The sequence below is a fragment of the Alligator mississippiensis genome, chromosome 4 (genome assembly GCF_030867095.1).
Source record: "Alligator mississippiensis isolate rAllMis1 chromosome 4, rAllMis1, whole genome shotgun sequence".
Lineage (NCBI taxonomy): Eukaryota > Metazoa > Chordata > Crocodylia > Alligatoridae > Alligator > Alligator mississippiensis.
This window is the reverse complement of record NC_081827.1, coordinates 228,572,675-228,586,813: the sequence shown is the minus strand read 5'-3', so window position 1 is coordinate 228,586,813 and position 14,139 is coordinate 228,572,675. Positions and strand designations below refer to the sequence as shown.

At 42.5% G+C, this 14,139-nt stretch overlaps 1 protein-coding gene across 6 annotated transcripts in view; it reads left to right on the top strand.

Annotated features, from left to right (window-relative positions):
- The window catches only part of LYPD6B (LY6/PLAUR domain containing 6B), a 138,805-nt gene that overhangs the window by 63,158 nt on the left and 61,508 nt on the right, over positions 1–14,139 (top strand). Inside the window, exons 1-2 of one of the 6 annotated variants that reach the window (XM_059727390.1) lie at positions 8,255–8,309; positions 8,502–8,529. The exons of 4 other annotated variants lie outside the window; for them this stretch is intronic. The gene's annotated coding sequence lies outside the window, so the exon portion shown is untranslated. Of the gene's footprint in view, positions 1–8,254; positions 8,310–8,501; positions 8,530–14,139 lie in introns of those variants that run through there. One more of the 6 variants, XM_019480366.2, reaches the window with a different exon arrangement.

Sequence of the window (14,139 nt, the reverse complement as noted above, 5' to 3'; positions counted from 1 at the left end):
TTAAAGAGCCCCAGGGCTCTCAGCCTGTCATCGTAGGGTCTGCTTCCCTGACCTCTGATCATGCGCATGGCTCTTCTCTGGACTCTCTTAAGCTTCTCCGCATCCTTTTTGAATTGTGGAGCCCAAAACTGGATGCAGTACTCCAGCTGCGGCCTCACCAAGGCTGAGTACAAGGGGAGAATGATGTCCTGGGATTTGCTTGAGAAGCATCTATGGATGCAAGCCAGCGTTTTAGTCGCTTTACTAGCTGCAGCATCGCATTGCAGGCTCATGTTCATCTTGTGGTCAATGATGATCCCCAAGTCTCTTTCTTCCATAGTGCTGGCCAGTATAGCACTGCCGAGCCTATTGTGGGTTTTTCTTCCCAAGGTAGAGAACCTTGCATTTATCGGTGTTGAACACCATCAGATTCTCGTCCACCCACTTGCTGAGCCTGTCCAGGTCAGCCTGGATCACCCTCCTGTCTTCTGGTGTGGATGCTTTGCCCCAAAGTTTGGTGTCATCAGCGAACTTGGCCAGTCCGCTTCTGACACCAGTGTCCACGTCATTAATGAAGATTTTGAACAATATGGGCCCAAGGACAGAGCCTTGGGGGACCCCACTGGTCACAGGGCACCATGATGAGTGATTTCCATCAATTACTACCAGAGGTGAGCAGAGAAAGTGCTTCAGGGATGTCCTCACAGCCAACTTGAAAAATGCAACATTGATGTAAATTTGTGGGAGGCTATTGCCCAGGACTGCCCCAAATGGAGAAAGAGCCTGCTGCAGGGATTTCAGTACTTTAAAATCTCACAAAAACAACAAGAGACAGAAAAGTGGGAGCAGCAGAAACAGTATGTTACAAACCACATCAAGAATCCAGCACTACCCACCTCATGTGAAAATTCATGTTTGATCTGCAGTAGAGTCTGTTGGTCCTGGATGGGCCCCATCAGCCATCTTCAGACACACAAATAAGATGATCATAGAAGACAGTCATCCTCGACTATGTGGGATTGCCAAAGAAGAAGAACCTGGACTCTGCCTGGCATCAATCTAGGACCAGTTTTTCGTTTCATAGAATCATAGAGAAGTAGGGCTAGAAGGGACCTCCAGAGGTCATCTAGTTCAACCCTTGCCTGAGGCAGGATCATTCCTATCTGAACCATCACATGCACACCATTATCTAGACTACATAAGACTACCATCAACCCTGACACAACACAGACCTGACACCCTAGCCCGACACAGGTAAAGCAGGGGGCCCATGTTAGGCAATGTTCCGCTTCCTTAAAATGTTGTCCATATATGCTCAAGAGATCCTTGGTAGGGGGCCACACACCCCTACAGAGGAAGGAAAACCCCCACACAGTCCATACCAATTTGACAAAAGGGTAAATTCCTTCCTGATCCCAGATATGGCAATTGGTCTGACCCTGAGCAGAGGGGCAAGACCCTCTATCCAGGAACCTCTGGGCTTGCTCCCAGCAGAAGCATTGGCACAGCACATTCAAAGTCCCTATCCTTGGCTATAGCCAACACCCAGTGTCTGTGAGAGAGGTTTAAAAACATTGTGATACATATGACAGAAAGAGGGGTTGGGGATAAATCAGCAAAGCCCAGAAGCATGGGAAATACCCACAGTAGAATATAGGCATAGCTACACCGATATCATCCCTGACCAGTGGCTGTCTAACCTCTTCTTGATCAGCTCCAGTGATGGAGAGTCCACAACTTCCCTAAGCAGTCTATTCCACTGCCTTACTATTCTAACAGTAAAATTAAATACGACTTAATTTTTGGGAGCATCAGTTTTTTTTCTTTCCCACCCCTCTCTTTCTTCTTGTTCTCCATCTCTATCCAATTCTGAAAAATGTTTTTAGATTTCACTAAAAAAAATAAAATTTGAATAAATGAAAAAAATGTTACTTTTTGAAACTTGCAGAACACAAATGGCTTCTGATTTATTTATTTTAAATCTCCAATTGCTTATGTAGAGAATGGCAGAATAGTGGTAGTGCATTCTTCCTTTATCTGGATGGCTGCCACTATGAGTTAACCAAGCCCAGATTTTCTCCTGGAATGCAAGCACTGATATCTTTGCCATTTTTGGTCAGCCTATTAACACTAGAATGAAGGCATCTCATTTTCTGTCAGGTGTGCACAAAGACTGTTGTTGTTCAGAGACCAAAGTAAGGAATAGTGACTTTATTCTGCTTGGCTGTACTAATTTTCTGATGGAGACCAGGAGATATAATCTGCTGTCTCATTAAGATGACCCTATTTCTACTGCTTCTTGTAATATTGTTACAGAAGTACTTAGAGATTTTATGCAAACACTGCAAGTGTTTTGTCAAGAGAACTCCAGGTTAAGTGGTGACAGGTGTTACTGCACACATTATCTAGTAGCTATTTATCCACTTTAAAACAAATTATAGCAGTTTGTGATGGGGAAAATTATTTTGCTTGGAAGTAAACACTTTCCAGGGTATAGTGGTAGAGAATTACTTGTGTCAAGATATTATGGCAAGGGCATGTATTTTGGGCACACAGATCTTTTGGGTTTAATTGCATTGGTCTATTTATTCAGCATCGATGTTTAGTTTTTGTTTTTTTAACACTGCAAAGAGTTAAATAACCTGTTTACATTGCCAAACCTGCCCTGATATGGGGACATTACTGCAAGAGAACTAGAGGTATAGGTTCTACTAGAAATCATTGTCTGGCAGTCTTTCAGGTTTCATTTAGACCTTAGAACTTCTTTGGCTTCTCTTTGTAAGAATTTAAGGCCTAGCAGTAATTCTGCTATTCTTAATTATTCCAGTAGTCTTTATTTTGTCTGAAATCAGTGGCCTGGCTCCATCAGGCTATGGTTTGAAGGACTGGAATCTCACTCCAGTTAAAGGAAATTCAGTGCAGTGGGCCTGATCCAACTTCCCTTACACCTATGTTGTATGAGTGCACATACTTGCTGTAAGACAGTTGATCTGTCACCAGAGTATGCCAGAAATGGGAACCTGATATCTAAGAAGCCTTGGGTAAGAGCAAAGAGAACTGTAAAAACTTTGATGCTAATCTTTGAGTTTGGAATCTTCAGTCCTTATAGTCCTGTTGCTAGAGTATTCTAGGAAGACCACTTTCATTATTAGTAAATTGGAAGCCTAATCTATGATGATAGGGTGACTGTATTATTACTTATTGAATGCTGACATGTTTGGCATGAAGCAAAAGACAGTGACTTTGCCGTCTTTGGAACATAGCAGATGACACCTTCACATTGGTTTTGCATAACAATGTAAATTACACAAGGATACAGAATGAACAGAGAAGCAGCCATTTGAGGGTAACTTCTTTCAGCATATGGCAGGGTATCAGAAAATTGAGCAAATGGTTTGCATTGAGCAAATGGTTACCCCGTGGTGGAAGTAGACAGATGACACTATACTAATAAGCTAAGTACAGACAGTCAAAAAGCCCGAGGCTGTATTGATTCAGTCAGGTTAGTCTAAGCTGTAGAGATTGAACTGATAAGCAAATGAACACACATTCACTTTTGATTCGGGCAATGCAGCCACATGCTTGCAGTGACTCAAGCCAGAAGCTAGAGCACTCCTGTCAGCAACTGCCAAAGGGGGGGAAGAGAGAAAGCTCTGTTGGAGCAGAGAGGACATGGCCAAGCCCCAGACCATGTTCTGTCTGGGCAGGGGACAGGGAAGGTAGTGGCATTGAATTCATAAAAGCTTGAACAAGAATAGTTCTTTCTTTGAAAAAATTATAAACTGAAGAGCTATAAATGCAGCTTGGGCTGTGTGTTCACTTACTCTTCCAGCTGCCCATGAGGTCTCTGGGATTTTCAGACCACAATCAGAGCAGGACTATGCAGGGTTGTTCATCACTTCCGCTTCCTACTTCCAGGTGCCTCTGGGATTGTAGTCTACAGTTGCAACCAGCACTAAGTTCGAGCAGGGCAGGGTAGGGCAGGGCAGCTCTGTACTTGGAGGAAGGTGAGTGTAACCCCTTTCTCTGGCCCCAGCCCCCAGCTGGAGTTTGCCTGGGGATGGGGGGCAGGGGGGGCAGTGAGCCAGCCCTCACTGCCCCAGCTAGGGAGCAGAGGGGTGGGGCTAGCTGAGCTCTCTGGAGCAGATAGTGCAGCCCACCCCAGGGCTGACAGGCATGCTGGGATGCTGGGGGACTCTGATTTAACTTAAACCAGGAACAGGTCTGAGACAGAAGTTTTATAAACTGGTTTGACTTAAATTAGTTAAGTCTGATACTACATTCAACCAGGTTTATCTTAAACCAATTTCAGCCATTTTGAAACTGGTTTAATGTGCACTAAACTTATGTTCTGTTACAGGTTTAAACCAGTTTCTGATCACTTAAACTGATTTATGTATAACTTCTGTTCCTAGCTATAGAGTCTGCTTCTCAGGTTGGTACATAATTGCACCCATGCTTGTTCCAACTGTGGCCAATGTTGAGATTCCCAACAGATGTGATTATTGCTGTGGTTCTCAACCTTGTTCGGTAGAATGCACCCCTTGTTAGACTGGAGGAACCCCTTTGAAAATGCCAGTTCTTAGCTTTCACTTGTTTCTTGATTTAATGGGAAAATAATACAGAAATTCTTCTGTTATGAAAACTCAGAAAGACCACAGAAGCTTAGAATGTTTTTGACACCATGTGTCCTATTGGAAATCCCTGGGTTTATCTTGCAAGTCATGTATAGGTTTTTGCACACCTAACAGCACCAATTTTGTGCAACATCCTTAAAAGGATTTCATGGCATGCCATGCTGCAGCACCCTACTTAAGAATCACTGGACTATTGGAAACTGGAGCTGTGGCTTTTCAACCCATTCCATGTAGACGATACTGGGTTTTGTCTAATGGCTTAAACGTGAAAGCAGGATATCTGGGGAGGAATTCTTTTTATTTAATTTCAAAAACAAGTGAGCACAACAAGTTTATTTTCTGCAAACTTAGTCATAGATTTCTCCATAAATAAAATACGAAATGGTGAGATTTTTGTTTGCACTGTTGATGATTTGAATTCTGCATATGATCATAACTCTTCGGTGCTTGATAATGTCAGGGTGAGTACTGTGTATTTCTTGGCTCGTTCAGCCCCATATAGGCAGTAACAGTGACAACCCTTTTTTCTGGTTCTGATGATAACTGTGACTTTGGGTACATGTAAATGTTACATTTAGATTGACCTAACTAGGGTTAGGTCAATCGAAATGCCCATCTGCAGATGTTTGGGGGATTTAAATAGAGCCAGAAATGGTAGGCCTGTTCTAAGTTAGTTCACCTCAGTAGGTCTGTATATGCATAACTTAGATCAGGAATGGGTTACCCTGATGTATTAAACATCTGCACACATTTGGAGTGCAGCCCTGGGGTTAGGAAAGCCCAGCCACTCACTCCAGCTCTGAGGCTGCGCACTTGCTACCCCTGAGCACCCTAATTAGGTTATTTTTAGCCTAGCACCACGCCCCATAGTCCCGCCAGTTCCCACTGATCCTGTGGACCCAGTAGCCCCGTTTTCCCCGATTCCACCTGATCTCCTTCCACCCCAAGTTACTTCCATCAGGTTCCTCACATGGCTCCCAGCACGGGCAAATGTCTTTACATGCTGGCTGCTCCCAGTCTACAAATCATCACATGGCTTAAAGTAAGCCACGTGATTGTAGGCTGGGTATAATGAATGTCTGCACATACCGTTTGGCTTGGCGTTTGTTAAAGTCAGTTTTATTATTTTTATCTTACTGTCTAGATCTTAATGGTTCTATATAAGGATAGTGAAACCAGAGAGAAGAGCTTAAAGGAGAGTGGCAGTGCATGGTGCAAAGTAAATGGTTTCTATGGAAATCTGCATGCTTGTTCCATCTATCCTATTGACACTACTAGTACACAATCTCTGCTTGTTTGGGCTTTGTGTATGATCTATGTGATGAAGCCCACTGAGATGGCTACAGTGAACCTTTAAATTGGTTCTGTGAATGTTGTATGATGCACATTGGGCTAGTGCAGGGCGGACAATTATTTTGGGCGGAGAGCCGCTTACTGAGTTTTGGCAAGCCATCAAGGGCCGCGTGACAGGCAGCCTAGGGCAGATAAATATTAATTTTCTAAATTTTTTAGGGGCCCCACGGGCCGGATACAATGGTCTGGCAGGCCGTATCTGGCCCTCAGGCCGCATTTTGCCCACCCCTGGGCTAGTGGGAGCCCTTAGTTCTATGGCAATGTAATCTGGGATGCCTTACAGAAATCCTTTAGCGCACTATTTCTCAACTGATTGAGAACCACTGAGGCAAGCTGAGGAAGAACAACACTGGCCCTTAACCTGGGTGCTACCAAATTCAAAATGTGGGGGAGGGGTGGTCTGACTTTAAGAAGGTTGCGAACCACTGCCCGAGCAGCACAGGCTTTGGGTAGGGAAAGCTGACTGGCAGCCTCTCGTATATTCTCCTTTCCCTCTAGCAGTAAAGAATTCTGGCAATGGGAATTGTTGGTTTCTCCCTCTTCAGCTCTAGGCCCTATCCCAAGATGAGGAAAACTGGTGATGACCACCTTCAGTTGTTTTTGAGACCATCAAATGCACATACTTACTTGCATCAGACCCCATTGGGTATCTGTTCCTGTTTTCTGAAACTTCAGACTGTGTAAATTCAACTGGGAAATGTAAATTCAAATAGTGTCTGTCAGTCCTGGTTGGATAAATACCCTTTTCTCTGCTGACTAAAGATTCTGATTTGAAGAGGGCATTTGTCAAGATTTCACATTCCTCTGCAGTTTGCGCAAAGATATATAAGGAACCAGGTGACAGAAAAGACCCCTGTGTTTTAAGACCTTGGAGTGCCCCAAAGTGCTTTCCTTTAATAAGCGGGGCATGTTTTGCATGTATTCACAAGGGAATTCCTATTGGGAAGAAGCAAGGAAGCTGGTGTGATGGTGTCAACAAATCAAGGGTTGCACGTGATCTATTGCCTTTTAGTAAAGCAAAAGAACCAGAAAGCTTGAGAGATCTGAGCTCAGAACACAAGTGGGAGTGGAAATTAGCATCAGATCTTGGGGAGCCCTGGGAACAGAATACTTTAGGGCCCCTTTGATTTTCATCTTCTATGAAAACTGCTAGCAGGGGGAAGAAGTGAGTAGCAGAATAATCAGGGAAGCTATACACAATGGCAGCATGTGTAACAGCTCTATGCCAGCTTGCAGAAAAGTAATTCATGGTTCTGCTTGCTTGGTGAACAAGTACTTGTATTGGTCTGAGTTTTCTTTTAATGAGCCCTGGATCCCTGCGTAGAATAAAACCAGGAGAGTTTTCATGTGTATAGAAATCTGAAGCTATTTATAATTAACCAGGGATCACTTTTATCATTTTTTAAAAAGCATTTTAATAAAGCCTCCTAATGAGATGTCACCCCTATGGCACATGCATCGTGATTCTTTCATTCTGGGGTTATGCTATCATGTAATTGTGGAAAGGAATAGAAATTACTACCATAAGGAAACTGACCTCGAAAAGGGAAACCTTTTTCAAGCCATGGGCAGGAACCAATTTGGTGTGGGCTGGGTAGCTTTGGCAGCACCTCAGTGTGTGCGGGAGAGGAGGGCTTTCCCTGTGCCCCTGCTGGAGATATGCAGCACTGCAGCTGGGGAGCAGGCGTCTGGTCGGTGCTCCTAGCTATGGGAATTCAGCAGGGCCCTGCATTGCAGTATACTCCTGTGGCTGGGAGCACTGATGAACTGACTGGGGCTCTGAGCCATGGGTGCACTGGGCACCTGGCTCGCTACTTGCCTGTGCAGGAGGGGCCCAACAGTAGGATTCAAGTAGGATTTGATCCCTGATTCCACAGTCATGCATCCTGCCATGCACTTGTAGTTTGGCAGGAGGTATTATTGTTAGGATCATGGATCAGATCCCATTACACCTTAAACGAATGTCATTGGCTTTAGCTAATTGAAGGCAGCTGGTTCTGGAGGAAGCATGTGTAGAACAGCGCAGTGTGCTGAGCTGCTTCATATTGTGAGACTCTGGTATAAGCATTTCTGAAGGGACTTGCCTAAGTTCAGACAGGAAGTCTGTGGTGAAGCATTGATTTGAAGCTGGGTCTTTGAAGTCTCAGGCTAGTAATTACTCCACCATTCTTTCTAAATAGGCCAGTGATTTAACCAGGGGCTTACAGGGTCCTTGAGTTTTAATATACAGTTATTTGTGTGTGTAATACACAACATTTTTTTTTCTGTATGTTCTTTGTCTTCAGAGTGTGTTGTGGAAAGAGTACAGCAGTGGTACAACAGTGAATGTTCATGAGTAAGGTAAATTACTAGTCTTTCATTCCAGCACCTTTATCCCATTGATTTTTCCTAGCTCTAGTTATTAATTGTTAAGTCTGCTGTAAGTAAACTGTTCTCAGTTCAGATTAGCAAATCCTTGAATTTATCTTATCTGTTGTTATCTTTGATCAACTGACCAACCTTATCTGCAAGCAAATTATCTTTACTTTCCAGATGAGGACCATTACAGCTTCATTTTAAGGTAAGGGCTTAAGTTATAATAGAACAGCATCGTGTTCTTCAGCTGGGACACCATAATTTCAGTACATTAACTTCTGACCCCATTCTGGGACAGTGGTAGCAACAATCAGGGGACGAAAAATGCTTATCTGTCCATGGCTTTTAAAGTGTTTGCATTATATGTAGATAATGAGAAACAGAATTCCTTGGGCTCTTGTAACATACTTCTTTGCATTGTCAGAATGTATGAATACTGAGCTTGCACTATTTAAACATATTTCATAACTTGTGTACAGAAGTATACAAATTGCTGTGTAGGGCACCACATACATGTATAGACCACATATATATACATATATATATAGCTACTAAATTCCTTGTTTTCATTGAAGAAACTTAGTCCCCAGTGAAAATACTATGTGCTTTGCTTTTGTATCACTTAGCTGTTCAGTTTTGATGGGACCTTTAAAAATGAGCAGTAGTATTTCTGAGTTAGAGCTTTTAGGAATTTATTTCTCTTGCTGAGCTGTCAGAGCCAGAGTTTTAACCTTTAGGGGCTATGTCCTATTTTTTCTCCTGCTTTCATGTGGAAAGTAGAGAGGACATTTAATTGTGTGGGCAGATGTTTAATTTATTATGGGGAAGTACCTGTTTGTTTTCTGTTCTTCTTAAAACTTGGTCAGTACTAGGGAAAAGTATAAGAGTATTGCATGGGCATGCAGGGAGAAAATTAAGAAGGCCAAGGCACAGTTTGAGATGCAGCTGGCAAACAACATGAAAGGCAGTAAAAAGGGATTCTGTTATGTCAAAAGTAAGAGGAAGACCAGAGATTCCCCAGATCCCTTGTGGAACGCAGAAGGTGATCGAGTCACGATGATGCAGAAATCCTGAAGTACTTAATGCCTTTTTTATTTTGTTTTTTACAAAGAGGGGCATCTACCAGCTGATGAGTGCAGTTAACTGTAGAGAGAGAGGAGACAGACAGCCTATAGTAACGGCAGATCAGGTTAGGGATTACTTAGAGAAGCTAGAAACTTTCAAGTCAGCAGGGCTGGATTGGATGCACCCAAGAGTACTGGAGGAATTGGCTGAGGTGATTTTGGAGCCATTGCCTATCCTTTTTGAGAACTAATGGAGGTCAGGCAAGGTCCTAGATGACTGGAAAAGGGCAAATATAGGCCACTTAGACATGAGCGTAGAGGCTGCTCTGCGCTGGAATTCCAGCATGTTTCAGCACATTTGATTAATCGAGTCTGTTGGAGCGTGGCAGTTCCGGTGCTCCCACAACCTCCTGCGTCTCGTGTATCAGTGTCCCTGTGTTTAAAAATGGTGACAGAGGCATTTAAAATAAAGCTTGTTCAACAAACTTTATTTCAAGTGCCCCTGTCATCATTTTTAAGTGTGGGGATGCTGATACATGACACAGCAGCACTTTAATTAGAGTGGCTCTTGGAGCTGCTTTAATTAAAGCGCTACCCCCCCCTCCCTTCTCCCGGAGCATGTGTAAAAGTTCCCATAGTGCCCATCTTTAAGAATGGAAATAAGGAGAATCCAGAGAACTACAGACCAGTTAGCCTGACCTCTGTACTTGGAAAGATCACAGAGCAGGTCTTTAACAAGGCTTTTTATGCTGTCTGCCATGATATCCTCATTAACAAGCTGAGGAAATGCAGACTAGGGGAAAATACTGGCAGGTAGATACATAAGTGGTTGGATCATTGTATTCAGTGTAGTAGTCCTCAGTGGCTCAGTGTCCAGTTGGGAGGAGGTATTAAATGGAGTTTCCAGGGGTCTGTTCTGGGTTCAGTATTGTTCAGCATCTTCATTAATTATTTGGATGATGGGGTCGAGTGCACACTTAGAAAATTTTCAGATGACACCAAGTTGAATAGAATTGCAAACACTCTGGAGGGCAGGGCTAGGATCCAGAATGACCTGGAGAAACTGGATAAATGATGGTCTACAATTAACCACATGAAATTCAACAAGGATCAGCTGGAATAACCACACGTACAGATACAGACTGGGGAATAACTGTCTTGGTTGCTGTACTGCAGAGAAGGACCTGGGTGTTATGGTGGACCAGAAGCTGAATATGAGCCAACAGTGTGGTCTTGTTGCAAAAAAAGCCAACAACCTTTTGGATTGTATTAACAGGAGTGTCACTTGCAAATCTATTCAGCCCTCGTGAGGCCTCACCTCGAGTACTGTGTTAGTTTTGGGCTCCATACTTCAAAGAAGATGTGGGCTGTTTGGAAAAAGTCCAGTGCAGGTTAGCACAAATGATTAGAGGTCTGGGAGGCAAGATTTATAAGGAAAGGCTGAAAGGACTTGGGATATTTAGCCTGGAGAAGAGAAGACTGAGGGGGGATTTGATAATAGTCTTGAAATACCTGAAAGGATGGAGATGGCCTTTTCTTTGTGGCTGTAGTGGAGCAATGGCACTAAGTCACAGTAGGACTGGAGATTAGGAGAAACTTTTTGACTATGAGAGTGGTCAAGCATTTGAACAGGCTACCTAGGGAAGTTGTGGATTCTCTGTGCTTGGAAACTTGCAAAAGCAGCTCAGACAGACACATGGCTGAGATGGTTTAGTCAGGGATAATCCTGCCTTGAGCAGAGGGCTAGGCTAGATGAACTTGTAAGGTCCCTTCCAGCCCTACTTTCCTGTGATTCCTATGAAAAGCAGTTTATTTGTCTAATATACTTTTTGGTAGTTGGGTACAGTTTATACAGTATATCGCATAAATTAATTTAAAAGCACTAAGGAAATAGCTTACGGGGAGGCATAATGCAGTTGTGGCCATTAGATATTCTTATCGGAAAGGGTGTAGGTTTATGGATTAGGAACAACTATGATTGATTATTTGTCTGGTGCTTTTGTTTTATGGATCACCTGGTGCGTGCGTGCGTGCAGATGTGTAATAAATGTATAACATAAATAATAAACATATAACATTTATTACAATGAGTGTTTTGCTATCTGCATACTTGAGTACAAATTTAAAAATAAACCCAAGGGATTGCCTCCTTTCACTGATTTAGGGAAACAATGCAAAACAAAGACCAGGCAGTTTCACTGTATGGGCTGGACTTACAAGCCAAATTGACCCTGGTGGTCCTTTCCTAGACTTAAAACTGAAACATCAAAGAGGCAGTCCACATCAGTGTGTGAAGTGTAGGAAGTGGCACATGTAACAACCAAGAATTAGCCTAGGGCTCTTAAGCATTTAAGTGGTAGCTGATCTCCTGTAGCCTTTTGTGCAAGTCAGCAGCCTTTCAGTGTGGCTGTGACTTAGGGGACTGAATTGTTTAAGGGACTGTGGACAGATTTTTTTTTTTCTCCTTGAATTTGCTCTTGATGCTCTTTTTAACTTAGAATGCCTTGCACTGCATCACTTTGATGATACTGAAGTGAGAGAGCTGAGATGCTTCTCATCATCTCAATGAAACTTTTGCAGTGAGGAAAGCAGCCTGAGAAGATTGGTAGAGCTCATCATTGCTGCTTGGAGTACTGGGTAGCGAGTTCTTAGGTGGAGGAAAGGGGTTCTCTCTTCTCATTCCTCCACTTTGCTACCACTTTTATAATCCTGATTTCTGAGGACATGGGGAACAAGAGACCTAAGCTGGGTATTTGTGTGCTGGCATGTTTAGTAGTTTGCTGGCCAGCCTATATTGCTGATTTTTATATAAACCTCCAATTTTATGCTGGTACTGTGAAGTTATCATTGCAAAGTCTGTACTGTGAGCTCTTACTGTGGATTCAACTGTACCCTAGCTGCTGCCTTCAGTATGATATAACCATGGGTCATGTTGTATTGCAGTTAGAGTATCACATTGACAACTTTAAAGAAAAAAAATTAGTTATGAATCTGTGCATGTGTGTGTAAACAATAATAAGCTAATATTTTAGAAGAGGAATTCTCTTCTATCAGGTTACATGTATGGCAGCTGTGAGGTTTCCTCTTCCAGCAGGTAGCAGTCAGTGCTGGTGGCCAGGATGTGATCAACCTGTTTCATTCTTCTATGCACATCTTGTACTTCATAGAGTTTGTCACATCAATCCTTTAGTGTGTTAAGCTATTGTTTGAAAGCAGTGTCACAGCTGGTAATCTTTCCTTGATGTAAGAGCTCTTGTATTTTATGATACAAGCTGTTGAAACAAACCTGTGCAAAATGATATAAAGCCAATCGTTTTGAACAGTCTAGTGCTACTCTGCAGGCTATCCAGTACTCTGCTATGCAGGGTGAGTTTGGGCTCTAAGAGAAGTAAAAATATACAAGGTAAAGTAGCAGTACCAAGCACATTACTTGTCCTAAATGACTGCATAGGTTGGAGCTGGGCTGGTTGGTGCCACTGGGGCAGAACTTTGTCCAATGTTACTCTTTTGGAGAAAGATTAGCCAGCCAAGGATGATTATAGGTTAGGGTTTGAGAGTGCTGCAGCAGAGCAGAATGGGGGAGAGGATTCTTATTGTCCCTCTTTCTTGCATCAGCACTCAGTCCAGTTTCAGACAAAGGCCTTCTCCATTAGACACCACTTCCTTGGGTTTTGTGCCAAATCCATCCAACTCCCATATGTTTGGTCTGTTTTTTCTCTCCTAGCTTGCAGCTGTCTGCTTCATTTACAGCCAATGGGATACCGCTTTCAAACCTTCTTAGGCCATTTTACATATGCTTATTTTATGATGTGGCCATTGAACTGCCTCTTTCTTTTCTTTTATTGATTTATATCAGTTTTCAGCTATTTGGTTGCCTGTTCCCCAACCTAAATACAATTATTATAGCAATTGTAATATAAGAATGTAAAATGTATTTTGAGTTACTTTGCATGCTAATTTTGTATTAGCTTGGTTTATGGAAAGGCCTGAGAATATATCTTTGTATTCAGCAGACTGTGCTAAATGATAAGCATGTTCTTGCTCTTTGGGGTGGTGTTGATGTATTTTCAGCTGCATTTGAATCACTCAAGTCCATTCATGATAGATAAGTGGAGAAGAGAATTCCAGAAGGAACGGTCTCTTATTTCAAAAGGTTGTTGAACTTCTTTTTTCCCCCCTGTAATAAACTTAATTGCTTCCTATTCATTTGCATGGTAAGATGGAAGAGGGCTGCCTGCAACCTGATGTGTAAATGAGTGCCACAGAATTCTTTAGTTTATATTTAAAGGTAAAAGGTATGTTTATTAATTTAGCCCATTTTTCCCACTCTTGGCTACCTAAGCAGCTGTCCCTAATTCTTACCATCTAATAATTTTTATTGATTAGGTTCATTTAGATTTTCTGTTTAGTTTTCCAGTCCCCCCTCCCCCCCACTCTTTTGCTAATATATTTTTATGGACAGTAATAATTAAGAGCCTGTCAGAAAAAATGTATGTACCCCTCCCTTTTTTTAAGAATGAATACTGGAGCTTAACCATAAAAATGTGCCCCAGGCTGACACTTGGTATAGAAGATCTGAACTTGGGAATGTTTTGTTGAGTGGTTTCATCTTATGTTTACACACAGCTGCAAATTCATGCAGCAGATGGTGATGTTCACTCAGTGGTGTTAGTTTTTTCATGATCTACAGCAGTGCCATTTTGAAAACACCACTCTAGGATAAGACAGGAAACAGCAAGCTATCGAGCTAT